The following is a 26,643-nucleotide window of genomic DNA, read 5'->3' as shown; positions in this document are numbered from 1 at the left end:
TTACTTCTCCGTCATCGATCCCCTTTCTTTTGGGTGGGCATCAAATTGCTGGTTTGTAATGATTTTTGGGAGGCTTAAGACACATTGTCTGCCCTTTCCCCCCCTGACAAGCAACAGTCATACGAAGATACTCATGTATAGGTATAAGCAGGTAGGACATCCTGCACAGTAAAACAGATAATGCCACACTTTAAGTCCATATGTGATGCAACACACCAAAAGTATTTTGAGGCATTTAAAAAGTTTGGAATATTGCTTTCCGAGTGGATTTTTGACTGGCTTTGTATACTTTCTCTGTTGAGCTCTGCCATTGTCACATTTCAGTATAATATCAAACATAAATATTTTTTCCATTTTTTTTATGATATGATTATAATGTTGAATTACTTTACTTATGACCTCACTAGATTGCTTTAGCATTGGCAAATTGTCTTCAGACTGAGATGGTTTGGACATGTAAGGAGGAGGATAGTGAATATATTGGTAGAAGGATGCTGAGGATGGAAAGACCAGGCAGGAGGTCAAAGGAAGACCAAAGCGGAGATTAATGGATGGAATGAAAGAGAACATGAAGTTAGTTGTGGTGAGAGAAGAGGATGCACAGTGAGTAAGATGGAAACAGATGGCTCGCTGTGGCGACCCCTGAGGGGAAAAGCCGAAAGGAAAACCAAAAGAAGAAGTTTTAATGTATTATTTCTAAAGTGATATTGTTGGGCTACATCCAAAGTTTCAGATTCTTATTTCTTATTTCATTATTTCCATTTGATGTTTATGCGCATGATTAAATAATAATGAGTCAGACGTTCATCCCCAATTCCTCAGTGCTTGTAGTTTTTTGCTGTGAGCACTTATTTGCTCTGATGTAAGTAGTTATTTGGAGGACTAGTTTTTACTTTTACTTGGGTCATATTTTTTCTAAAATAACAGTGTTCTTACTTAAGTACAATTTTGGGCAATTTGCTAATTACGTTACCATACTTTAGTTTCCATTACCCCAATAGGAATGTTCCCAGAAGTTAAATTGTTACATTGTTATGACTTGGTAGAGTTTGCAGTTTCAAATAAATTATACACCATATCACCATCTTAAGAAGGAGGCAAATGATGGTACACACTATACACATCGCCATAAATTCTGGTCACCGTGGCAAGAGGGAGCCAATTATTTCTCTACTTCATGGCGATTGCTGCTTGCCACTGATTCTCAAATTTGACAGATTAGTGTAATAGGAGAGAGAGTAAAGGAAGGCATGTGGATAATAAGTCTCGCTTGCACCAGTGTTAATTAAACTAAAAAGAAGACAGCATATGGCTCAGACTTGTATGCATTAAAGTCCTGTTTTTGAGTATTCTCTCTGTGAAAACCACTGCTTACAACTCTTGCTACGGCGAGTAACACCTTCAAAGGAGGCGGAATGTCTTTGTTGACATGTCACATGGCAGCTTAATGAGGGATTCCAGTCATAGGCAGGCTGCTTCTCACTGCAGGCTGAGGGCAGGATGCGCTCCGAGCGAATGAGGGATGGAAGAAGTGTGACAGCGGAGGGGATGAGAAATAGGCAGGATAAAAGTGGGGCAGTTTCAAGCTGCTGCGGGATGCAGGGAGCGATATTTTGAGGACTCATGAAAAGGGAACATCTTGGCTAGGGAGGTCAAGGTTCCAGGCTGCAGTGTGCACATGTGATCAGCATATCCCACCAAGCAGAGATACAATGAAGAGGGCAGTCTGGCTAAAATAGAAAGTCTTTGTGTGAGGTGCTAAAAACTTACTCCACTATCAAGTGACAGTAACTGGTAACCCATGGCCACGCCACCTCCTTCTGATGGACTCAGAAATCATATACGTAAAGATACTAATAGCGGCCAAGACCGCATGCTGAAAGGGCATATAGCATTAGGTTGTAATTAAGAAGATATCGCATACATAGTGTTCATTCTGCTTAATGATCCACTGACTTAATTGACTACCAATGAATATTTAACGACAGCAGCTGCCACATTTGCTGTGGAAATGAACGAGTTGGACCAGCTTTGTTTGAAAGTCAGTGTGGGCGGTATCATTTTAATATTTTCTGACATTGTACACTGGGGTTGTGGGACAGGGGTGTAATTTTAACGCTCTTCTGTATAATAACATGCTTATGAATACGCAAGTTGCAAATATAAATTGTAACTTGAGTAGCACAATCAGCGACACTATCCCAACAAAATGTCTGAATATACATTAACAAATAGATACGTTAATAAAAACACATATTGACCACAGCTTGTGATATGGGTGATGACTTGCGGCAGGAAAATAGAAGTGTGAGTTTAAAAAAAAGTGAATGTCGTTTGGAAAGTAGGTTGAGAAAGTCAAAAATAGCTTCAAAGGGTCTCAGACTTGAGAACAAAATCCCAAGAGTAAGCCTTCTGAGGTAAGGAGGGAAAAAAATCCAAACTCAATGAGGGTTTTTATGATGTTAAGCATACTTGATGGTTGCTTAAAGCAGCTTTTTAGTCATGTACTACACTGTAAATAAACAATTGGGACAGTAGCTGTTACTGACATTGAATTGGCATATGGTCGAATACAAATACACCAGAAAACAAAAAACATGCAGGCTTTGTTATCTTCATTGAAGACTCGCGTGGAAGGAGTTCTCCGAGACCATGGAGAAAGACTATTAGATAAAGTTCAAAACTGAATTTCACAGATTTAAGCAGTATAAAACTAATCTGAACTTCAGTGAGGGGAGTTTGTGTATTGCTTGAGTTGTTTCAAGGAAGCCATCACACAAAGGTCGGACGTGAGGTTTGTTCTCTAATTAAGATTAGAGAAGATTACAGAACAAAAGTGATACATTAATTACATTTTTGCTGTAATGCAAGGTCAGGTGGTGGCTGTCTACAATAATTTGCAAAATGACTAAGTAAAGAAGACTGAAACTCCAAATACAGCGCAGGTTTCTTCATCGACTTTGTTTAACTTTTCATTTGGTATGTGAAAAGCTTGCACACAAGCAACATTGTAAAGCTGTCTTGTATTGTATTGTTTAATATTGAACTTTAATGTTGTAATTAGTATAAACTTTTATTGTGCAATATTTTCATTCTTTGAAGAAGAAAAAAGTACACAGGAGTCAACATCCAGCCTTGACAGTTTTTTTTTGCTAAACGTTTGTTAAATGTAAGTTAACTTGGTTCAAATTGCAAAAAATATTGTTTTTTTCAATAGTACTTAAGTCATTCATTTCTTCAATTGAGCATTGAGGAATTAAGGTAGGAGGATACCATTGTATCTACATACATATCAAGACTAACTTCTAAAGTTTAAGCTTTTTGTGTTTTTTATTGAGATCGAGAAACGTTCTTTTTTTATTACTATATAGTAATAATAGTATATAGTATATCTAATTTTCGAACCCTCAGCTCAGATAATAGAATCTATCTGCTTGCAAATTCAATTGTTACTCCAAATTACACAGAATGTACTTGTATGAGCTGGACTAGAGAATAATAATGATGAATTTATACAAGACATAGATAAATTGGTTCAGCAAGACATGCACATTAATCGATCAACAATAAGCTCTGCTGCTGCATGACAGTACCAAAATGAGACAGCAAAGTGCCACCAGATGGCTAGAATCTATGTTCTAAGGCAGGGGTGCTCATTATGTCGATCGCGATCGACCTGTCGATTCCCGAGCTACTACTGGTCGATTGCATGACATTTTAAATTGTTTTTTTTTAAATATTTTTCTTTGGACTAGAATCCATCCCATCACTTGATTGACATTCAGGTAAGCCTGTTGGGAGGCAACCATAGTGAACCGCACATGTGCAATCGACAGTGACCACACCCCCTCACCGCAGCATGTTACATGGTAACATTTTGATATGAATTGTGAACAATGTGTGTGTAAATGTGCAGAATGATTCAATCCGTAAATCATTGACGGTGTAGGGGCACACTCGTCTGATTTGTGGGCGGGCAGCGTGGGATCGATTTGGGGATGTGCATGTAGGTGTCACTGGTTGTTCGTCTCTCTATGCGTGCCGACAACCAGTACAGGGTGGCCTGCCTTTTGCTGTCAGTTAGTATAGGTTCCAGCATTGCCCTGGATCCTAAACAGGATAAGTGGTAATAAGAATGCATGATGGATGGATGGATGGATTCAATCCATCAACGCGAAATATGGCAATCGGAGACATATACTGTACCAGACTCCACAAATACAGCAATGTACAAAACATCAAATTAAATAAAATATTGCTTAATATGGTCTAAAATGGTTTCACATTCACTCTGTGTAGATGTTTTCTCACCTGGCTTTTTTGAGGTTGCGTGGGCTCAGTCCCTACTAAGTGTGTAAATATAAATCTTACTGTTTGTACTGTATGTCCATATGTGACGGTGTTCTGCCTGAAAACCAGTCCAGGATGGAGTCTGCTGTGTGAGGTGAAGTGTTTGAAGTGAGGTGGGATCGGTTCCAGCTTCTTGCAACCCTAAACAAGATAAGCAGTGAAGGTAGTGGATGGGCTGCATCGGTAATTTCAAACCAATGCACTCCAGGCAGACGAATGTTTCTTTGTTTTGTTTACCCTGTTTCCATGGGTTCATCACTGAATAACACGGGTGGTGTCATTTGCATTCATTTTGGGTTTCAAACTTGATATGTACATGTAAATAGGCAGAAAAAATAAATGGAACCAAATCTAAATTGGGCACTTAGTCTTCTAGTCTAAATCTAGTCATATTAAATTCCATTTATTTTTGTGTTAACAACCCTTTATTGGAACAGATTAAAAAAAAAAGATCATATTCATGACTCAGGCACATTGTTATCAGTTTCTCCCTCTCCGTTTCACTGGAGAGTGACTCACTGTCTGTTTGCGCGATGACACATTTAAAACTAATCACACCTCTAAAACCTGACTTGCGTCACTTCCTCTGCTGAGCAAATTCCTTTTGAGCATTCTGATCTTCTGCACAAAACTGAAGTCTAATTTACGTCACATTACTCTTGACACTCACTTCTGTTAACTGGAATGTTGATCTAGCCTCACATTTGACAGCATAGATCTACGTACGTATCTATAAAAAGAGTCACCCACTTAAAATGGCACTCTCTCTTACTCTCAATTATTGGGCTAAAAGTATACTGACTTGGCATTTCTTAAATCCCTGTATTTAAACCAACCATGCCAGCTAGAGTATCGGTGTCAAGCTCAAGGCCCGGGGGGCCAGATACGGCTCGCCACTTCATTTTATGTGGCCCACGAAGACAAATTGTGCATCGACTTCATGTGTCAATACTAAAGCTACAATTTGTCTTCATAGACATTGCTAGCAAATTTTATTAACATTCATCTTTTAAAAATATTAGCGCCTCTCACTGTGGGCAACTTCAGAGTGAAACAGTGTCCAAACACTCAAGAGGATTGGTTACATAGCTCAATCTGTCTGTGGAGGCGAGCCCCACTATTTCTAGTCGGAACCCTATCTGCCGGGGATTGAACAGCCAAGGTCACCAGCCAAAGAACCCAACACTGGTTTGTAATGATTTTCACAAGGTGATTAAACCTTTCTACCCGACAAGCAACTGCAACACAAACATACTTATGGATAGGCAGGTAGTACATCCTTCACTAGAAAACATACAAAAAGTCAAAGTCAAAGTCAGCTTTATTGTCAATTTCTCCACATGCCAAAGACACACAAAGAAACCGAAATTTCGTTCCCCCCTATTCCACGGTGACAAGACATGGCTCACAACAGACAAACAAGTAAACAAGTACAACAAAAGCGTGCTGAATAAATAATGAATAAATAACACAACAATAAATAAATAAATAAGAGGAGCAGAAAAAAAATTCCTTTTTTTTAAAAAATGCTTAAAAGTTATGATAGGAAAACACACGACAAAAATATTTGGAGGAATACAATACAATCCAACTTTTTTTATATAGCACATTTTACAACAGTTGCAGATGTAACAGCAATAACATAGAAATATCTCTTTCTGAGTAAATGTCTGACTAGCTTTGTACACTTGATGAGCTCTGCCATTGTTTTCCTTAGAATGACATCACATTGCTCTCTCGATTCTCAAAACAATTATTTTGTCAAATACATGAAATATAATTTATATTCCCAAACCTTAATGTATAATGTTTAATTATTTTACCTATGACATAACTTGGTTGCATTTGGCATTTTCTGAAATGATGTACTTCATACTTGGTCTTTAAATGTCTATATTTATTTTTTTGATACGAGGCAGCGATTTAAACAAAAAGAAAAAAAAAACTCGGAGTGAGGGAAAAAACAGGGACTGCAGCCACAACACAAAGCGCTCCAAAAGGGAGTCTTCTTAATAAAAAGAATTAACAAACGATGACTGGAAAGTATCAACAATAAAGGTTCTCACTGGGCTTTGGCAACAAAGTAGGGGTTTGAGGACTGTGGACACTTTGGTGATCAGAGGGAAACACTTCGGCACAAGACAGGGGAGCCATAGACTATTTAACAGATGGACGCAATTACCAATCAGGGTGGAGACTGATGACATGTGACTTCGAATGAGGAGGATCAGGATTTCTAAAGAAAACAGGAACAAGGAAAACAAAGCAAAGTCTAAAACAAAACTAATTCAAAAAAGGACATGACAGACAGCATATGACGTTTTTCACCCATTAGCTGTCCTAGTGTTGTCAAGGAATCTTTTATGTTGACTTTTCCATGTTTTACTAAAAATAGAGTAAAACAAAACTGACAATTATAAGCTTGATGTTGACAAGATTTTGATATGTCATTCAATATGTCGCATAAACATGACAGGAAAACTCATGATGGCTTTAACCTGAGTTAATGTATATAAATGAACATTTGATTCAGACTCATAAATGTCAGTCGTAATTCCAAGATTCTGCTCCATTTGCTGGTTTTTATCATTAATCCACTTTGGCTATTCCAGTCCATAATATTGTCTTTATTGTTCCTCAATGAATCTACAGAAATTTAGATCACGTACCATAAACTAGTGTTAATGAGACGCATGAGAGAAGGAATATATCAGTAACAATAAATGTCCAAGTAAATCTGTTCTACTGTGTCACATTTAAAGGTCAATTTACTTACTATTTAGTCATCCTCTTGCATATGACTGTGGATTCCTATCACATATGTATATATCCAACCACAGGTCTGGCTTCATTTTTACAATTAAAAAATGCCACTTGACAAGAAAAGCAACAACAATAATAATAATAACAATAATAATGGTGGAAGTATGAAGACACAGTTATGTTATTGATGAGTACTGAAAGAAAGTGAGCTGTTAACCTGTGGGGAGGGGGAAATGGTAGCGCTGTCAAGCCTAAGGGAAAAGTAAATACATTTTGGAAAGGGTCGCTTTGGTAACAACAAGGACAATTTTAGTTTTATTGGCATTATATTTAAGGAAGTGAAGGATTTAATCCAAGTCAACTGAGTGAGGTTAGAATGAAATCAACAAAGATTGTGAATGATTTTAATGAGGACTCTTTCAGTAACAATTCTAGTGTAAAGTGAGGCATGAATGATAGCCAATATAAGGGGGAGCGGAGGCAAAATTTGACCGAAACAGTGGGGAAGGGATCCAGTTTACAAGTAGATGATTAGGACTTTGTGATGATGGAGATTATTGAGGGGTGAAGGAGTTCATAAGTGGAGAATGATTGGCTGTTGGGGTTCAGAACAAGGAACGAGTACTAGAGCCTAGGTGCTGGTGGATTTTATTGATTTTTCTCATTGAATAACAGGAGATAATTACAGGTGTCTGGGGAGTAAAGGTGGGCTTGTAAACAGTCAGGGGCTTGGTTGGTGGTGTTAAGTATGGAAAACAGAGTTTTAGTGTAGTCTGCACGATACGTGGCCATGTAGGTCACATGCTCCCAACAAGCTACCTTTGGCTCCTCCACCTAACACAGAGATCTCAAAACAATGAAGATGTCACACTTCTTTGAAATTCATAATTTCTCACTTTATTATCAAAATTCTTGCAAATCCTTTTTCTCCAAAAGGGTTTTACCCTGTGGCCACACATATCCATACCAGAAATTGCCACCACTGCCACCACTCGTGATGAAAACACTGACCTGCTCTCCCCAACGAGTAACTCCAATCCCCTGTCTGAAATCTCACCTCGATCATGCTCTCCACAGAGCCCATCCACTTTACCCTCCAACATCTCCTCTTCAGTCAAGCATGACCCCTCCTTTGTGGCAGAACGAGAGGGAGGGAGGTTGCCTTTCATTTCCGCTGCTTGACTATTCAGCTTCGCCTCGCTTGTACGGTTCTGACAAATTCAGCTTTTTCCCCTTGAGAGACCCATTTAGTTTGCAATCTAAGGCCTTGTAATACAGTCCCTGCCCCACAATGATAGATCTTACCACATGCTGAATGGTTGTCTGCTGAGCTGATAAAGCTTATGCAGTCATCTTGGCCTCTATGCGCTTGACTGATGCTGTGCATGATAAAACTTACATTTGGGGGCAAATATTTAAAGTAGTTCCACATCTCCCTCTTGCAGATGGGTTAGGGTTAGGAGGGTTAGGGTTAGGAGAAACAAAGAGAGACAGACAGACAGACACTTTATCGATCCCAGGGGGAAATTCCATTTCCAGCAGTATCCATACCCAAGACCAGGTCCAAAAAGAGGGTAACAGATATGCAGTAGATTCTTATGAAAGTGTCATCCACCAGTAATACATAAATAAATTCATTAATTAAACAAACAATAATCATGTTAAAGTCAAGTCAAGTCAAGTTAAGTTTATTTGTATTGCCCTAAATCACAAGCAGTCTCAAAGGGCTTCACAAAGACAAAAAAATTGACAATTATTCTCAAAGCATCCTCTGATCTTAAGCTCCCAAAAGGGCAAGGAAAAACTAAAAAAAACTCTACCAAGGGAAAATGAGAAACCTTTAGAAGGGACCACAGATGGAAGGATCCCCCTTTCAGGATCACCAGGCTGCAATGGATGTTAAACATGTCAAACATAATTAAACCAAAGATCATGTCCATGAACATACCCCTGTCCTCCATCCATTGTCAGTTTATGTAAAAATAAAACAGATGAAAGACCCAATTTGATTAAAAGAAATGAGTGCATATATCAGAGTATCTACACCCTACGGTGGTTGTCAGAGCTTTACAAAGCCTTATGTTTTCTGTTCCTGCTTGCCACCTAATTGTAGTCGAAGGACACAGGGGAGATGTGTCTTCAAGGCTGGAGTTGCGGTTGTCGCACATCATCAACAGGAGAAGCCCAGAGGCAGACAGGACAGGAAGACAGAGGTCACACTGCAGCCCAATTTTATTCGGCTTTTTCCTCTTGCTTCTTACACTCGACTCAATATTCCCTCACGAACGAATTCTTATCCGTTCCTGGTTCACACCCAGACATAGTCTCGCTCTTCTAGATAGTTTCTTCACGTCCATGCGCACTGCTATCAGTTGCACACAAGCTTTCACTGTAACCACAACAATGCCAAAAAGTTTACATGCATTACACATGTGGGACAAAAGACTTTCCATAGCAGACAGAAATGGAAACCTTTATCTTGGCAAATTTCCATTTTAGTGTGGCAGAACGGTAAATTGGACAGATTAAGAGATTACTTGGTACTTGACCAATAACACAGATGGGAAAAAAAACCCACTATTTTTTTTTTTTTTTTTTTTTACTTTCACATCCCTCGTCCTTCGTCCACAAAATGGGCATCAGTCGGGGACGGACTGATTCCCCATTCCGTCCCTGGGACAGAAAGCCCACCTCTGTTTATTTGATCACAAACACTCTAAGAATAGTACCTTTATGAGCACAGCTAATTTCTGTGTATGCGTGTGTGGCAGTATTCTTGTGATGTTTTGAGCTCTGCCTTGCGGCATTCGGGTTGTGTACAAGGAGTTGAGTTTGTGTGCGAAGCAGGAACGACAGCTTCCTTCCTGCCTCCGCTGGTGCCTGCCAGTCGGGTTGGTCTAAAGGAACCTTGATCGACTAAATCACACTGAAGAGCCAGAAACAGATGTTAATTAGCTCTAATGGGCCTTTTGTTATGCTGCCAAGCAACACTAAAGACACATCCCTGTATCCTATTTCCTATGAGAGTTGTAGTTTATGTGGAGAGAATTCTTCGTGGCCTACTGAAACCATATTTCCAAAAAGTAGTGCATTTCACTTCAGCGAGTTAGGATACTTTTTGTAATAGTAAATGTGGATTTTAATTCATTATTTTTCATCCTGGTGATAATTAAACATCGTATTGTCTATTGCATTGTATACTATCTGTTCACAGCCTCTTGTCTTGCTGTTGTCTGCTCTGCGTTGAGTCCTTGTTTTTAATATTCTTGAGTGCATTGAGTGAGACATATTACTGTGGTTTTGCACAATGAAAAGGAAAAACAAGCTCGAACTGCGAGCAGCTATAAGCTTCCAGCCTTGGCACGTTGGGATGCTGGCTCATCTGAATTTGATTTTTGTGAAAATGTACCTCGGAAAGTACAGTACAACAATACAAAATGTACTTTGTCAAAACAAGACCGCTTTAAATGGCCAAAAATGTGGGAACATCTGCATGAAAATCAACTCACAAAATAGTGATTATTTCTCTAAGTGTGCAAGCCAGGTTTCATATGTCTTCAGAAATGTTGAGACCTTTACAAAACAGTCATTGCCCCAGCAACAGTGTTGGAGAGTGAAAAAGATTTGCTTTTATGTTATTATTATATTTTATATCATATATTATTCTATTTTACATTGCAATTTAGAAAAGAATCAGTTTGAATACTGTTGCTTTGGCAACAATCTTACCAGATCCATATTATAAACCAAGTCTTTTTAAGGACTAACTCCTCAAATCTGCTTTTGCTAGCAGCCATGCTTTCTCTCACAGAGATTTAAATCTAAAAGGGAGGGCATGGACAAATCAAGATACTGCCTACAGCTTCCTTTAATTGGTTCATTGGTGTGATTGTAATGCAGACGTGAGTAGGACTAGGTCATGGAGTGATTTGATTTAACGATGTGGCTGAGGTGCAAAAAGAGTTGGGAGCTTCAAGCCAAAACATTTGATCAGTGAAAAACATTTACAGATGCAATGCTCACATTACATTTATCTTGGCAGTAAATGAGCTATAGGCTTTTCTTTGTTTAAAATCAAAACACGGCTTCATTTATTGCAGTGGTCTCAAAAGTACTCAAAGCGCTGAATACTGGTTCCTCAAAAAAAAGCTCCACTTTACCATTCTAGATGCGCACTTGGACACTGCTCTACCCCCTGATCGTACGCCTGTGTGTGTCCAAGTGCACAAGCACCTGTCAACAAAAAAAAAAAGACCTTAAAGTTAACCTAGGTTGATATCCCGTGTTTAATCACATCAGATGAGGTTGTGCTAATTTAGCCATGTTAGTTTGTCTACAAAAAAAATATCTGGAAGAAATCCTTTAAGATAATGAGATAATAAATTTTAGTCGTTTGGTCATTGTTCTCACTGCTCCTGGTGTACTGAATATTGTTTTTTTTACAGTGTTTCAGTAAACCTGAGGATATATTTATTCATGCAATGAGTTGCCTGAGAGTGCTTCCTCTGAATGTCTGACTCAAATTCTAATTTGCCGGCGGGACAGCTTAGCTCAGCTGTCTTTGTCTCCTGACAGTTCAGCATGCTTACATAGGTAAATACTGTAGGTGAGCTTTATTTTTTTTTTTTTTTTAATGCACTTGGGTAAAAAGTAACTATGAGCTATTAGTGTTTTTTTTTTTTTTTTTTTGGAATGTCATGTCGGTCTATAGGAAGAATTACAACAGACACAATTAAAACATGGTATTTAACAAGGCCGCTACAGAATATTCACTATAATATAGCAAATCAACAACAAATCAGTAGCTTTGCATTGTGACTTTTTGAACTGAGAACCATCCAGTCTGAAGCAGGCAGTGTTAAATGTTGTGCATCAATGGTCAGAAACTTTCTTTAGTTTAAAAGAAAAACGTGAGTGCGTGCGTTGATGCTTAAGGCGTTGATTTGCCGTTTAATTGCTGCGGTCACTGTCTGTTGCGCAAGTGCGGTTCATTCTGATTGCCTCCCGACAGCCTTACCTGTATGTCAATCAAGCGGTTGGATGGATTCTAGCCTATAGAAGTTTTTTTTTTTTTTTTTTTTTAAATGCCACGCGATCGACCATGCGATCGACCAGTCGTAGCTTGGCGACTGACTGGTCGATTGTGATTGAAGTCATAAGCACCTTTGTTCTTAAGCGTCTAAGAAATAACCAGCTTTGTAGATCCTCTGTGATAAATTACTTGTAGGTTGCGCGGCAAGCCATGGATTGATCAACATGTACAAACACTGACTGATATACCGACCAATTAAGGTGGAACAATAATGACTGACATGGGACCATCCAATGATTGCACAAACATTTCCTGAGAAGCTAACTAGACAGACTGTAGCTTCATGTTGGTGAGTGCATTTTATTTTGATAAGATCACCCTCCAACCAGTTTGTTTTTAGTGTCCTGCATTGAGATAAGTGGAGACATGCAATGTGTTTTTGTTGTGATTTTCTGATGAGCATTTGCATAAAGTTTTGGCAAGGCCATTTATTGGTCTTTGAGAAAGAGTTCTCCATTCTCTGGTAACTGGTAGCTTTTTATTTTAGAAGCGGTGGAGCTTCATGATCTTGTCAATCACAGACGAGAAAAAACGTTCAATGTTCTTATCCTCCCCCCAATTTAAAGATTATTGTGTTGGAACCCAGAGCATTGTGACATTGACACAGCAATGATTGAATGGGTCGGATCCATTTGTGGGGTTCTTTTCTCCACCCTTGACATCTAATCATTCCTTGGTTGTTACATTATGACAAATTTTGCAACCCAGAGAGTTTGCGACACACTCTTTGGCTCAGAGATATGAGATGATCATGGAACTATTTGCGTGAGTAGCAAGAGAAGTGTTGAAAAAGGCTTTTATCTCATCTGACAATTTTAATACTGTCACCATTTGTTTGTCTGTAGAGAAAGTGGTCCTCAGAGTTGTAACATTTAGAAATGACATGCGTACGTATACGTCTCATTTCCACTATGTTGTAGAAGCATTAAAAATAATACTGCATTTGATTTCAACAAATCACGGTGCAGTTTGGAACAGTAAACTCTAATGCGGTATACGTTTCCACCACAGCAGTTTAACACAAAAATGCATTGGTTTGTATTGACATAATTTTTGATGGCATAGTGTACCACTCTTTATGAAATCATTAGAATAATAGACATTGTCATGTCTTTGAGAATAAAAAAAATTCTGCTTGCCTGCTTTAATAGGTCCGCAATATACTCTGCAGGGACGTGCAGTCAGAAGAGGCAGAGCCTCACCCACCAGTGATGAGAAAAACAAGAAAGAAAAAAATACAATCCTATCAATTGCGTTGAAGAGATGTAAAATATTTAAAAGTAAAATCAAAAGAGGTTTCAGTGGTTTGCTTCATTATGCATCATTTCAAGAAGAAAAAACATACAACATTGAAAACGTTTAAAAATTGAAATGTCACTATATTGAAATTTTACTAGGTTATAGGGTATAATTTGGGGCTTAACTGTAAATGTCCCCACGGCAGGTATCACGTTACTCTATGTATTTTGTAAAAGTAAAAATACCTCTGGGATTTTTCCTGGACCACTGGCCTTTTCCTCACCCTTGTAACTTTATCTTGTTGAGTTCAACAAAAATTAAAGTTATGTTATGTTGCAGAAAAACTGCACACTGATGAGTCTGTGGTCCACACAGCGGTTCTGTTGCCTGACTCTAATATTGAAGTTCATTGGCAGGTCAGAGACACGCCTGCAGTCCATAAACTGACAACAAATAGCCACTTTCTCAGACTGCATGTGCACATCATAACTCCACTCAGGAAAAAAAAAAATGGTTTGGAGTCTGGGGAATACAAATTGAGTGATATTCTGCAGGCAATGGTGTCTTTATTTCCTCTGGGTTTTGAAAAAAATGTGTGAGCACATGGGGGGTGGGAATTGTGGAGAAAATTAGATTGGAGCTAATTACCAGTGCAGTCGATACCAAATTGAGTTGATATCCATCTTTTATGACTTAACCAGATATCAGATATGCAAGGGTAAGAAAATGCATTGCAAAGTGAGCCGATGGATGAAAGCGATACAGAGTCGAGGAAGCAACTCCCCACGTTATCTGATAAGCCGTTGTTGTTGTTTGGCAGTGTTCCAGAATCTAGAGTTGAGGAGACATTGGAGAAAGGTTGTTCGTATTGTCCCGGGTACGTACCATGCCTTTTTGAATCTGCAATGAAGCCAAAGCACATAAGCGTACAATAGGGAGGGTGGGATCATTGTGATTGGCATTTTCAAGTAAATCGATTCAAAAGATCTAGAGTATGTAAGTAAAATATTTTTTCAATTGTAGCTATTGATTGGCCTGTATTTGTTTTGTTTTTTTTCCATTTTGATGTGCAACCGAGCAACAGCATTTATACATTCATAATTTGAATGATCTATGAACCCACTTCAAATTTTGATCATTTATACCTTGTGATGACTATGAACTATGACTATGAAATAATACATAGTGTTCTGAATAATTAATTGGTGGCTCAGCAGTGCAATCTTAGAGTCATCATTTCACCCATCACATTTTAGTTGCAGAACATGTTGTAGCTTTTCATACTGTTGAGATCTCTGGACTGCAAATCATACCATGGAGGGTTAAACTAATTTACCTGAAAAAAAACACCATTCTTTCTGTTCCATAACTTTACAAATAGCTTTCAAGAGCACCTTGAACGGCAATAATGTTTGACCATGTGGTGTTCATCGCCACGGCCATTGACAAGTCATGTCACATTGGACAAGTAGTCAACTTATCAATTTAGATGGAAAGTGCAATAAGGTTGTAGGTTTCTTGCCCATTGATCACCAACAATGTTATCACTACCACAGTGACTCGAAGCAAAATCAAGACCTGTTTGTGAATGACCCTCATAGCCTACACTACATTTGTGCATGCTGTCTGCTGACAAAGTGTCATATTTTATTTCTGACATGAAGTATCTGACATTTTAGAGTACTTGATGGTTGTGAGATCAATGACTGTCCAAGAGAGAAGGTGCAAGAGGTGAGTTTTAATTTGAGACAGCAAAAATGGTCTGCCTTTGTGCTTTTGTCGTGGGTTTTCTTTCCATTGAGTTTTATAGTCTCTGATGGGTAGCATAATCTTATTTTACAGCAAAGAGGCTATAAGAAAGATTAAGATACTACAAGACACACAATGCAGTTAAAATGTGTGTTTGGAGGCATTATTTGCTCTCGTAAACATGACAATTGTGCATTAAAGAACCTGGATGCTGAAACAAAGGGACATTTATGAGGAAGTGCTATTGATTTGTGAAATAATTATACGCTGCCAAATGAAACTAGTTTATTACTTTTGTAGTGCCCCCCACCTCCAGGAAAAATCTGGTGCCATGACCCTGAGCCAAGTCAAGACAAAATATATATCGCACGCACACACGCGCACGCACATGCACACACACTTACTAAAAGGCAATAACATTTTCAGCAACAATACAGCCCTGAAAAGTTTTATTTTTGCAAACAAGCTTCTTGTTCATAGTCCTTGCTCAGTCCAGTCTGTAATGAATCATGCATAGGGTCAATAAAGAACTGGTCCCCTTGCGGGGTTACACTGTCGTCTATAGTTATCCTGAATCAGTGCCACTTCAAGGTGCAATAGAAAAAAAAAAGTGTGATTTAGTCCTTTTGGTGACAAGTCTCCTCCTCACTCCACTGCTTCTGCAGATGGTACTTGTTGAAGCCCTTCTGCTAAGGGTATTGTTCATGCAGTTGGTGATCCGAAACTCATTACCATTCCACCTTCTCTATATGCGATGGTTCCTCCTGCTAATATGAACATGCTGATCCAGTCCTGAGGTGTGTTATAGCCTTGAGCTGATTATCAATAAGATTGTTCCCTGTCAGAAGTTTAATCAATTTGACATGATTATAGTTTCATGGTATTCCAAAATTGCACTATTGTCTCGCTTGAAGGCTGTGTGTATTCAGGACATGTCACATTAAGTTGTAATTTATGCTGAGTGTGTGTATTACGTGTGATCTACGTCTGTGTTGTGATGGTTACTCATCGTTGAAGATCTATTCCTTGAATTAAATTGATATCCAATCACATACGTACATTCACACCTAGTAAGCATTGAATATTCAATTACTACCTTAACAACCATTGACTCTACTGTTTCAGAGAGGTGATGATAAAGATTGGCAACTATGTTAACCTTTAAGGACCCTGCAGAGTGTAGGTCCACTGTTCCATGGCCCAGGGTAAAAACCACCACAACAGCAGGTGCTGTTGAAAAGGTTCATGTTGGTATTGGAGCTTAGCCGGCCTTGGCAGTGATCAAGCAGTTTGTGCAGTAGGGATGTTCAATCTTGTCCATGAGGGCTAGTTTTCTGGTTGTTTCGTATGTCTTCCCACTGTAACACACCTAATTTAAATGATCAAATAATCAGCATGATATGCAGAAACTTGATAATGATCCTGACCATTTGAAAAGCTGTGTTACAGCAGGGAGACATATAAAACATCCAGGAAACTAGCCTTGGAAAAATAGAATTGAGCACCCTTGCTGTACAATATTTTACCATAGTTCCCGCATCTTTATAGATGCCCGACCACAAGACCAGGCTCTGTAGCATGTGTAATTTGGCCGTCATGATGCGCGGGTGACCCACAGCTAAAACTTGAGCCCTCAAGGTGAGGAAGGATGCTAAGTCCTCTAGTATGTCCACTAGTGAAATAATCGGTCTAATTGTGGAATCATTTAGGAAAGACCTGACAGTTGCAGTGTCAAGCAAAAGTGCAGGCACGTGCTATCCAGTTCCAGCGTGCTGTACTTGAATGACCTAGCCCATGGAATGGTGGTTGGGTTCTAACATCCTAGTGAAACAAGATTTGAACGGTACATTGTTAGGTGAAAGCAGTCGTATCTCCTAGAGCTTGAGATCAGATTTGTGCCCCAGCAACTGGTCGCAAATCATTACAAAAGGTAATCCACGAAATACCATGCTCTGTAAAGCGATGAAATGCCTTGCCAGCACGTCAACACTGTCTGCCTAAGTCTGTGTGGGACTGAGGGTCGGAAAATGCAATGGTCCTTGTTGCTAAGGATGTGAATAAGCGATTAGCCACATGTCTGAAGTTTAACGTTGTCCAATTGCCACTAAAATCACATTAAAGGATTTGAAGCAGAAGCACTACAGGACTGGCATCTCACTGAGCAGTGGGAGGTGAATCTTTATCTTCATCAGCAGTATGTGTCCACGAGCTCCCATAAAACAACTGTGTGCTAACAAAATTTGGCAACACACTCCACCCATGTTTCACCTTAAGACTTTGATGTGACTATATGTGATTGTTTAATAATACATTAACATAAATAAAATTGGGTCGCTTTAACAGATCACTAAACAAAATCAAATTTACCACTGGCCAATTCTCCACAGTAGTAAAAATTAATGGTATGCTTTTACAAATCCAAAAATATAAATCTGAATTTAGTCTTAGTCTTGCTGAATACTTCTTAAAATCATCACAACCTTATCACTAAAGTCAAACCAAGATTGTAGTATAAATAAAGTACATTTACACTTGAGGCTAAGATAGATGTGTGGGTTTTTCCACGTTGTATTGCAGAGAAAGAGGAGATGATGAATGTTGAATATTTGCTAATTAGTGTGAGAAAGTAACGTAGAACTTCAGAAGATTTCCAAAGCAGATACTGTATTTTATCAAAGGAAGTTGGTCAATATCCAATATGGCAAAGACTTAAACTGGGGGCAAAAAACAAACAAAAGCAAAAAAAAAAAGTAGGAACTTCCCAAAATGAAATCAGTAACAGTGCTAAACTGCTGCCGGCATTGCTGCTCAGTGATCCATATAAGTTAAATAAATGCCAAAGAAAAAAGTGGAGTGGTGGCTATGTGAATTCCAAGAGTTAAAGTATTGCTCAAGATTGTGCAAAAAACACTTTAAAAATGCCAATGCCTCACGGTATCTCTTTGCAAGCACATCTAAATTTCCACATGAGCTCCAATTTATTGATGACCACCTACAGTATGTTTGTTGGCACCAAACCCAATTGCATAAGTAGGCGGGAACTCAAGTTTGCTTAATTAGTACTGATGACAGTAATCAACCACTGGATGGGCTTATCAGAAAGTGAACTGCGCTGCATTGATTAGCCATCTATGTCGTATTTGATACAGCCAAGCTGCCTTCAAGCTTGGCAGGGTGCCATTCTTAACTCCATTGGTTTGCTGTGTCAACCAAACTAACACTAACACTTTTTTTTTTTTTTTTTTGCTCACTTTTACCCAAACAAACTTTGACTGTTCCGAAATGAACTAATTATTAGCCCATCAGGTTGTCGGCATCCCCAGGACCAAAGTCTACATAAACATGCAGCTCTGATCACGTCACAAATTTCTCGCTGCACAAACTGCCTCATCCTTTTTTCTGTAGAAGCAAGGCCCCAGAGTCTTATGTGTCTATGAATAAAGTAAGCGCCAAGGAATATACATATCTCTATGCATTGAATGATGCACATTGTGACACCAGCTGTGAGTTTATTTAATTTAATAGCACAATTTGCCTTCATTGATGACTGGCTTTATGTCATACTGAAAGTAGAAATTAGACATTTTGGAGTTCAATAGTTGACTAAGTGAAATGCAAATGTGTCCTCATCCCTCCCTTCTTTGAGCTGTTGGTTGTTGGTTGTCGCGCTGCCATTTAAAGACTTCAGGTAACGTGTCAGTTGTAGTAAAAATAAAGACACTGACATTTAAGGGGGATAAAGTTGCCTTTTGCTACGATATAAGCGTGCGCATGGGGGTGAGTCGGGTGGAGAATGTGGCAATTGGAGAGGATATGCTTGTCTGAAATAATAACAAGTGACACTTGTGAGCGCAAACAATACTGCTTCAAGAAATCAATGAGGTTTATTGTCAAGGCGTTTTTTGTGACTGCGGAGAGCTGAAATGATAAGAGACATTTGAATTCAGCTTGTCATGCCGACAGCACCCAGTGCTTGGCGCTTCGGCCTCTGGTGACTAGAAGTGCATGCGAATGTTACACGCTTTCCCTTGTCAACATGGGCGAACAGAGTGACGCATCAGGCCTTTTGCCAAAGCTTGGAGACAGCGAGGGAGCCACATGCACTTCCATACACCACACACAACACTTTTTTTCTCTTAGCCGTTAAAGAAAAAAAGTTACCCATTTTACTCCGCCAGCATCACTGTGAGAAATGTGATATTTTTATTCTTTTCACCCTTTTTAAGCTTGCATTTTAAATCACCTCCTCCACCCCCCAAAAAGCCACAACAACTTGCCTGACTTTTGCTAAATTAGTCATGAACATCTATCTCCACGCAACAAACAAAGTGTACAAGCAAGGATGAACAACTCGTATTCTCTCTTTAAAATGCATCATTCCCGCCTTGATGAACGCCACATCTGTAGCATCTCTGGTGTGCACAAGAACCACCAAATTGCACACGCAAACACTGACTTAAGTAGCACACACTCATTCACTGTATGGAAACTGAACATGCTCACGTGGCCTGAGTTTTTCGTGCTGCTGACAGTCTGTATAAAGACCTCATTGGATGAAGCAGTGTTATGGCATTAACCTGCCCATGTGTTTCTGGATCAAGTCCCTTACAAACCTCAGTGGGAATATCAATCACAGGCAGGTGGCCACAGTAATTTCTGTACATGTGCTTGTGTGTGGAGCAAGGCGTTATGAAACGTTTGTGGTCTGCGGATACAATCTTCTTAAATGTTGTTGCTTTTTTTTTTTTTTTTTTTAATAACCTCCTGTTGGTCTCTCTGCTCAAGTTATGTGCTTTATTTCTTGCATTTAAAGCAACAATAGGAGTAACACTAGGAATGTAGTAAATGATCTGGTATTTCCTTATATTTTATGAATACTAAAAATATGCTCATAAATAATGCACAGTTTTATAGACTTTTTGCCGTGCAAGACCATAAAAGCATGGCTGGGACATGTATATCACTATATACCAGCGACTGGGTCTGTGGACTCCATTCATCGCGACTTGTCTCAGGTCAAAATGAATTGACAAATTAAATTAATTTACTTGCTGAGATGTTACCTTTTGCGCGCACTCTTCGACAGCAGAAGTCCATTCTCACAAAATTCAAAAACATTCAGAGACGGTAGTTTGTTCAATTCAACAGGAAACTCATTTTTAAATAACTAGAAACACATATAGTCATTAAAACCCCAGCAGCCGATGGCACTGGAATCATTTATTGAAAAGAATATGTGGATTTTTTCCTCCGTCACGTTTGCTCTTCGCTGGTTGCTTGCTGAGGTTTGCCTCAATTCAGAAATGTGCATCAGTGCAACTCCCCACCCGAACAAACGCTGGTACAGGCTGACATTAATAAAGACCATGCAATGATCATTTATTCATATACCGAACAAAAATCCTGAGTCATTGGATTGCATTTTTCCATTTTGTATTAGTGGAACCAAGCGACAGGACCCCCTGCCATGGTATTTGTTTATGGTGTTTGTTTAACAATGGCCTCCCCACCTTTGAGTAATTGTCGCCCCTAATTTCTATGGCACTTCCGAGGCCATTACACCTGCTAACCCAATAATGGAATTGACTGGCTACAGGGAATGTGGCCTTGGTCGAGCATTTTCCTCCAGGGTAGTGAGATTCTGTTTGTGTCGTGGGTGTATGCATGTACGCGTGGTTTGCTGGATAAAACACCAACTGTCCGCTTCAATTGAAACAGGCTCTTGAAACAGAATGCATGCTCACAGTAGCATTTATGTTTGGCATTTTGTCAGCTTGTTGTTCTGATTACGAGGTTATCATATTATAATCTATTATTCTGGCACCTTTGCTATCCATCACATTCTGGCATTTCTCATTATGAATACTCTAATAGCAGGTTATATACAAGCACCTGTGTTTATTTGAAAAAATAATAAGAATACTTAGCACTTACTATATTTGTAATTGCAATATAAAGACCACATATTCAGTGATCAATTGAAATGTGTGGAATTGGCCAAGTGCATAAACCAATGAAACAACCAATAAACGAAACATAATAAATATAATCACCATCATCAGAAATAAAAAATACGGTAAACTACATAAAATAAATAAATCCATACATACGTACACTCTCAAACTCCAATTTTCAGTCTTGATCTGAATACTCAGAGGGATGAAATGACTCAATAATCTCTTAAATAAAATTGCCTAGCAACTGATATAAAACCAATTACATGTTCCTTGTCAGCTCAGTTCCGGTGCTGACCGTTCTACTTTTTAGCGAATATTATTTTCCAAGATGTGGAAATGCATTGTTTCCAGGGTTCTGGAAAAAAAAAAAAAAAAAAAGATTTTCAAAATTTGTGTAATTATGGATTGTCCATAGAGTTGACTATGGACAATCCATAATTACACAAATTTCAAATGACATAAAAAAAGTTAGTGATTGCAGAGAAGTTCAGTACACTGACTGACATCCCTAATACCACAGCAAGCTGAGAATGAAAACTTAAATCACCATTATTATCCGGATTATACATATGAAACATATGCAATTAATTAAGTTCCACCAGAAATGTGACACTAACAGATTTCGCAAGCAACCGTGCACTGAAAACAACACATGATGAGTCACATTGTGGGACATTGGTGTCTCTCGGGAGCAATTGTAACCTAATTGGAAAGTATTGATTCTCCACCAGCCATTTGTTTCTCGCCAGCCACCAATCAGAGACGACTCATGGCTCCTGGTGAGGATTCCCGTGCATAGATCTTGATTAGCTGTTTCCGATTAATTGCTCTGACACCAGGGAAACAATTCGGCGTGCATTTGTGTGTACAAAAGTGTGTATGCACGGTGGTGACCACTCTAAAGTAGAATGTAGTCAATATGATGATGCATTATGTCTATTTTGTTAACTGCTGTCGTCTTGCAGATATAACAAGGAAGATTTTTAAGGTCAACTGGATCTTTACTTTGATTTAAACTTTATAGAGAAACAACAACCACCACTGCACACAGAGTGCTAATCATGGAGCAACATTTAGTCGTACAAGAAACATAGTTAAAACAACAATTTGATAAAATAAAAATAGTTAAGTGCCACAAAACACTAAAACAAAACCAAATAATTCAATGTGTTATAAAGATGAGCAGAGAGTGGTCATTCCAAAAACCGATACCGCAATGGAAAAAACTCAATTCCACACCATTGTTTCCACTTTTTTTACTTACGGCATAGAGTATTTAAAAGAAAATCAGACCAAGTAGTAATTCTATGAACAAGAAAATGTGTTTATTACCCCATGCAAACAGAAAAAACCAATGCAAAATTCAATTCACAATGAAACCCAATGAAAAAGTCAGTGAAACCAAAATACACACTTGCATCCACTTTCATCTTAAGAGGGATGGGGAATTACTGAAGGAAGATGTACTGTAGAAGCATATTTGCATGCAGCTGACCAGACAAAAGGCCTTTTTATGCTGGCCAAAGGGGCAACTACATCAGCAAAACAAAATGACAAAAACACCCTTGGTGTCAGGATAATCCACAATGACCTGAATTTTGGTGTCAGCACGACACTCCTGACCTTGCCCCACCTGCGCTCCCGGGATGGTGGCTGTGGCTTTTGCAAACGCACATTTAGCCAAGTTGAAGGTGAGGTTGGGCCCTTCTAACCTATCAAAGATCTGTGTAATAACTGTGAAGTGCTCAGACCAGGTGTCGGAGTGGGCCCAACATCAAGGTACATGTCTCAACTGCTAACATCACACAGGACAAGGTGCGTCAATCATTGGTACAACCCAGGAAGGTCAAAAGGCATCATAATGACTCTTTCAAAACCGGACTTAAAAATCACCTCTTTACTCTAGCATTTCTGTAATTCCTGTTCTCATATCCTGGTTGTCGTCCAGTTGTTTTATACTTGTCCTTGCTTTGTTTTCTTGTTTTTACTTGCCATGTAGCACTTTGAGATTCCTCCGAATGTAAAGTGCATTATAGATATAATTTATTATTATTATTATTATTATTATTATTATTATTATGTAATGCAGGAAAGCTAACACCATATCATCAGACATAGCATACTTCTTTCTACTAAGAGTATTTCTCCGGAAACAAAGTAAAGGCTAAAATTACATTGAGACAGATTTAGCCATTTAACAGAAAGGATACTGGGCAATCCTTTTGGGAAGAGTCCCCCTCATGTTAAGTCAGAATTGGCACACTGGTCTATGAGAAGAGAGCCAGTCTGCTGCTGAAGCCAAAATGAAGAGTGGGGCGGGTGCATTTTAGCCCTTTTGAAAGTTACTGGATTCATCCCCGTCACAGCTAATCGTATTCCCCGTGTTGAAACTATCATTAAAGAGCCAAAATAACAAAGTGGCGAAAAAGTGAAACAGTGCAGACGAGTGATTTGAAAGCACAGCGGTGGGTGGATTAAAGAAGAATGTTCATTTACGACATTGGAGTTCAGAGAAGTGTATCAAAGAAGAAAATAAATCAAATAAGCTTTGTACAGAGAACACAGACTGGTATGGACTCTATGCTTGGTAGGTGTGCATTACAAAACAAAGCCATTCAAACAATTTCAATACAAAGGAGGACTGATTGCTATATTTTACCAAACATGCATCTTTTGTTGGACTAATTGTACTACATTGACACAAAACTGTGCTGAGTTGCACAACTTTTCATCTATGCTCTCGAGTAATCATGTTTATAGCACACTTTGGAAGGCTGACAGTTGACCACAATGCAATACAGAACCACATACTGTCAAGAAGTGGTGGTTTTCTGTAAGCAAAAAATAGGGGTATACTTAGTACTTCCTCCCTTGTATGTTACATTGCACTTTTATTTCAAAAACCTGTTTGGTGAGTGTTGTATTGCTTCCTCCTATTTATTGCTTCCTCCTATTTCAACGGGACGTGTAGTCACTTATTTTTTTCTTTCATGTACAAATTTGACATACAAAGTATTTTCTCTTAGTTAATTTGAACTCAGCCGCACACACATGGGCCAAGTATCGATAGAATTGATACTAATGTGAGGATCGGTATCACATGCGTATTGTTGATTCTTGATATTTCTATGATTTCAGTTATTTTAAAATAATTATTTTGTTCAGTGATGGAAATTTCATGTTAAGAGTCATATTATGCTTTGGTTGAGCTTTTCTATCCACTAGCTGTTTATTGTCGCGGCACACCATAAAATATATTGTCCGAGTGAGAATAGCTTGAAACTGATTTAAAGTAGTAAACTACCTGTTAGCAGAGTGCACTTTTTTTTTTCTCTTGTTCTCTCTGTTTAGCAGTACAGTGCCATCGGAAAGCACCCAAAAATAATGGTAAATAAGATTGCACTGCGTAGCTTTTTAATTAAACAAACCCAAACAAGCTAGGAGAAAGTGTCTGCACTAAAAGAATTTAAGAGAGGCCAGAATACCATCAAAAATTCATGCAGGCATGGGGAGAACATGCAAAGTCCCCACCCATGACATCTGCACTGTGAGTCGGACATGGTAATCAGTCAAGTGCTGTGCTGCCCTGAATTGTATTATACTGTAAACTCTGTATTTTATATTTTGGCATATGTTCACGATTATATCCCCAGGGGTTGCCCTTATTTGTTTTAAATTTTGAGCTTTACATTCGCAAAGCATTGCTTTACAAGACTGAGCCCTACACCTTTTTTTCCTGTCCAAAGACATTTGCCTCCATACGAGACAACTGATCATAGATGCTGAGCTTATGGATGAAACTGTTTAAACTGGGGTATATCCAGCTGTGTGGGAGCTCACAAAGCTCTTACTCACACAAGAGATAAAGTCTAAACGCCACCTTTTTGCCTTTGGCTGTAACCCCATAAAACTTAACAAAGCATGCATCCAAGGCAAACCCAGCACATGCGAGTGATTTCAAATGATTCTCGGTGCCAGCTGTGATTTATCTCTTGATGTTGCGTTTGATCCAGTCCACAAATCCACTGTTGTACTTTGCTTGTGTCCAATCATGGCAGTACATTGTGTCCTTCTGCAATGTGTCGAGCACCCTCAAAGGGCTCCGATGCACTCGTGTGGCTGTCCATCATTCTCGATAGCTTCCATCGAGGCCGCCTTTCCTCTCCAAACTTGATGAATCTGTAGCCATTCAAAGAATCATTTGAACGTCGTTGGCCATGCCTCGTATTCTCTTGACCCCTGTTGTGTCGGGACCTTTGTTCAGTGTGCTCTTAAGTCTTTGTTCAGCAAATCTTGGAGGACCAAGGCGAGGTGAAAAAGAGACTGATGGATGCATTGTGCTCTGAAGCTAAAGCATTGTAGTCCTTGGAGGTGACAGAAATGAGGTTGAAATCATCTATTGCTCTTCTTGTAATCTCATTGATCAGATTTGTTCCCACTGCTGTCTGGATATTGAGAAGTAATACACACTCCCAAAAGTGACCACTAAGACCTCAAGAACTCAATGTTTGTGCCATTCATATCATTGCAGCATTTCTAAGCCTGATGGAGAAAGTCAACTACAATATTCCATTCAAATGAATGCGGCCATGATCTACAATGATGCAGCTCGCTCTCTGACACTTTCTCTATGTATCTCTGTCTCTCTCTGTCTCTCTCTGTCTCTGTCTCCGTCTCCGTCGCTCTCTCGTTCTCTAGTTCTCTATCATAACAGAATTTCTCAATTTTTGCTATCCGCGAGAAAAATGTTGTAAGCCAACCTACATTAAAATGATTAAAAGTAACTAAACTGAAGCTTCTTCATCTTCCTCCTATTTTTACACTAACTTAATAGATAGATAGAACTTTATTTATCCCAGAGTGGGGACATTTTCTTGTCACAGCAGCGTGCAAGAGTGTAAGATACAAGAAACATGTGCAAAATGTAAAAATGGATAAAATAAAGACAAAAAAAGACAAGTACACAAACAAAAACAAGTACTAGTAGTGGTCGAGATGATAACGGAAGGAAGACCAAACACATGATCAGGTGCTGCATGTGTTGTAGATTCTGACAGCAGTGGGAATGAGAGTCATTGCTGTCTGGGGATCCATGAAACTGTGAGATATTCAAATCAATTTAGGTATTTTTTTTTTATTTAACTGTTTTCTCCCAGTACAACGGGCATAAAACAATCACCCCCCAATAAAAGCGGTGTGTATTTGTATTCCTGTTTGCATTTATATAAAGATTTAAGTGTTAACGACCTAAAAGCTCAGTAACTTTTTTATAGACTTATATTTCAAACGGTAACAGCTTGTCTTGGGAGCATTATTGTGCTATTTTTAGCCTTCCACAGTTAATTATATATATATATATATATATATATATATATATATATATATATGTGATTCAGAGTTTTCCACAGTTAATCAAAAGCATGTATAAAGGCATCTGATCACCTTTGGCACAATGGCGATCTCTTTTCTGATAAAATATGAGTTGTTTTGGTG

The sequence above is a fragment of the Syngnathus floridae genome, chromosome 2 (genome assembly GCF_059516105.1).
Source record: "Syngnathus floridae isolate MCC-2025c chromosome 2, RoL_Sflo_1.0, whole genome shotgun sequence".
NCBI classification, from domain to species: Eukaryota; Metazoa; Chordata; class Actinopteri; order Syngnathiformes; family Syngnathidae; genus Syngnathus; species Syngnathus floridae.
Note: the sequence above shows the minus strand (reverse complement) of the source record.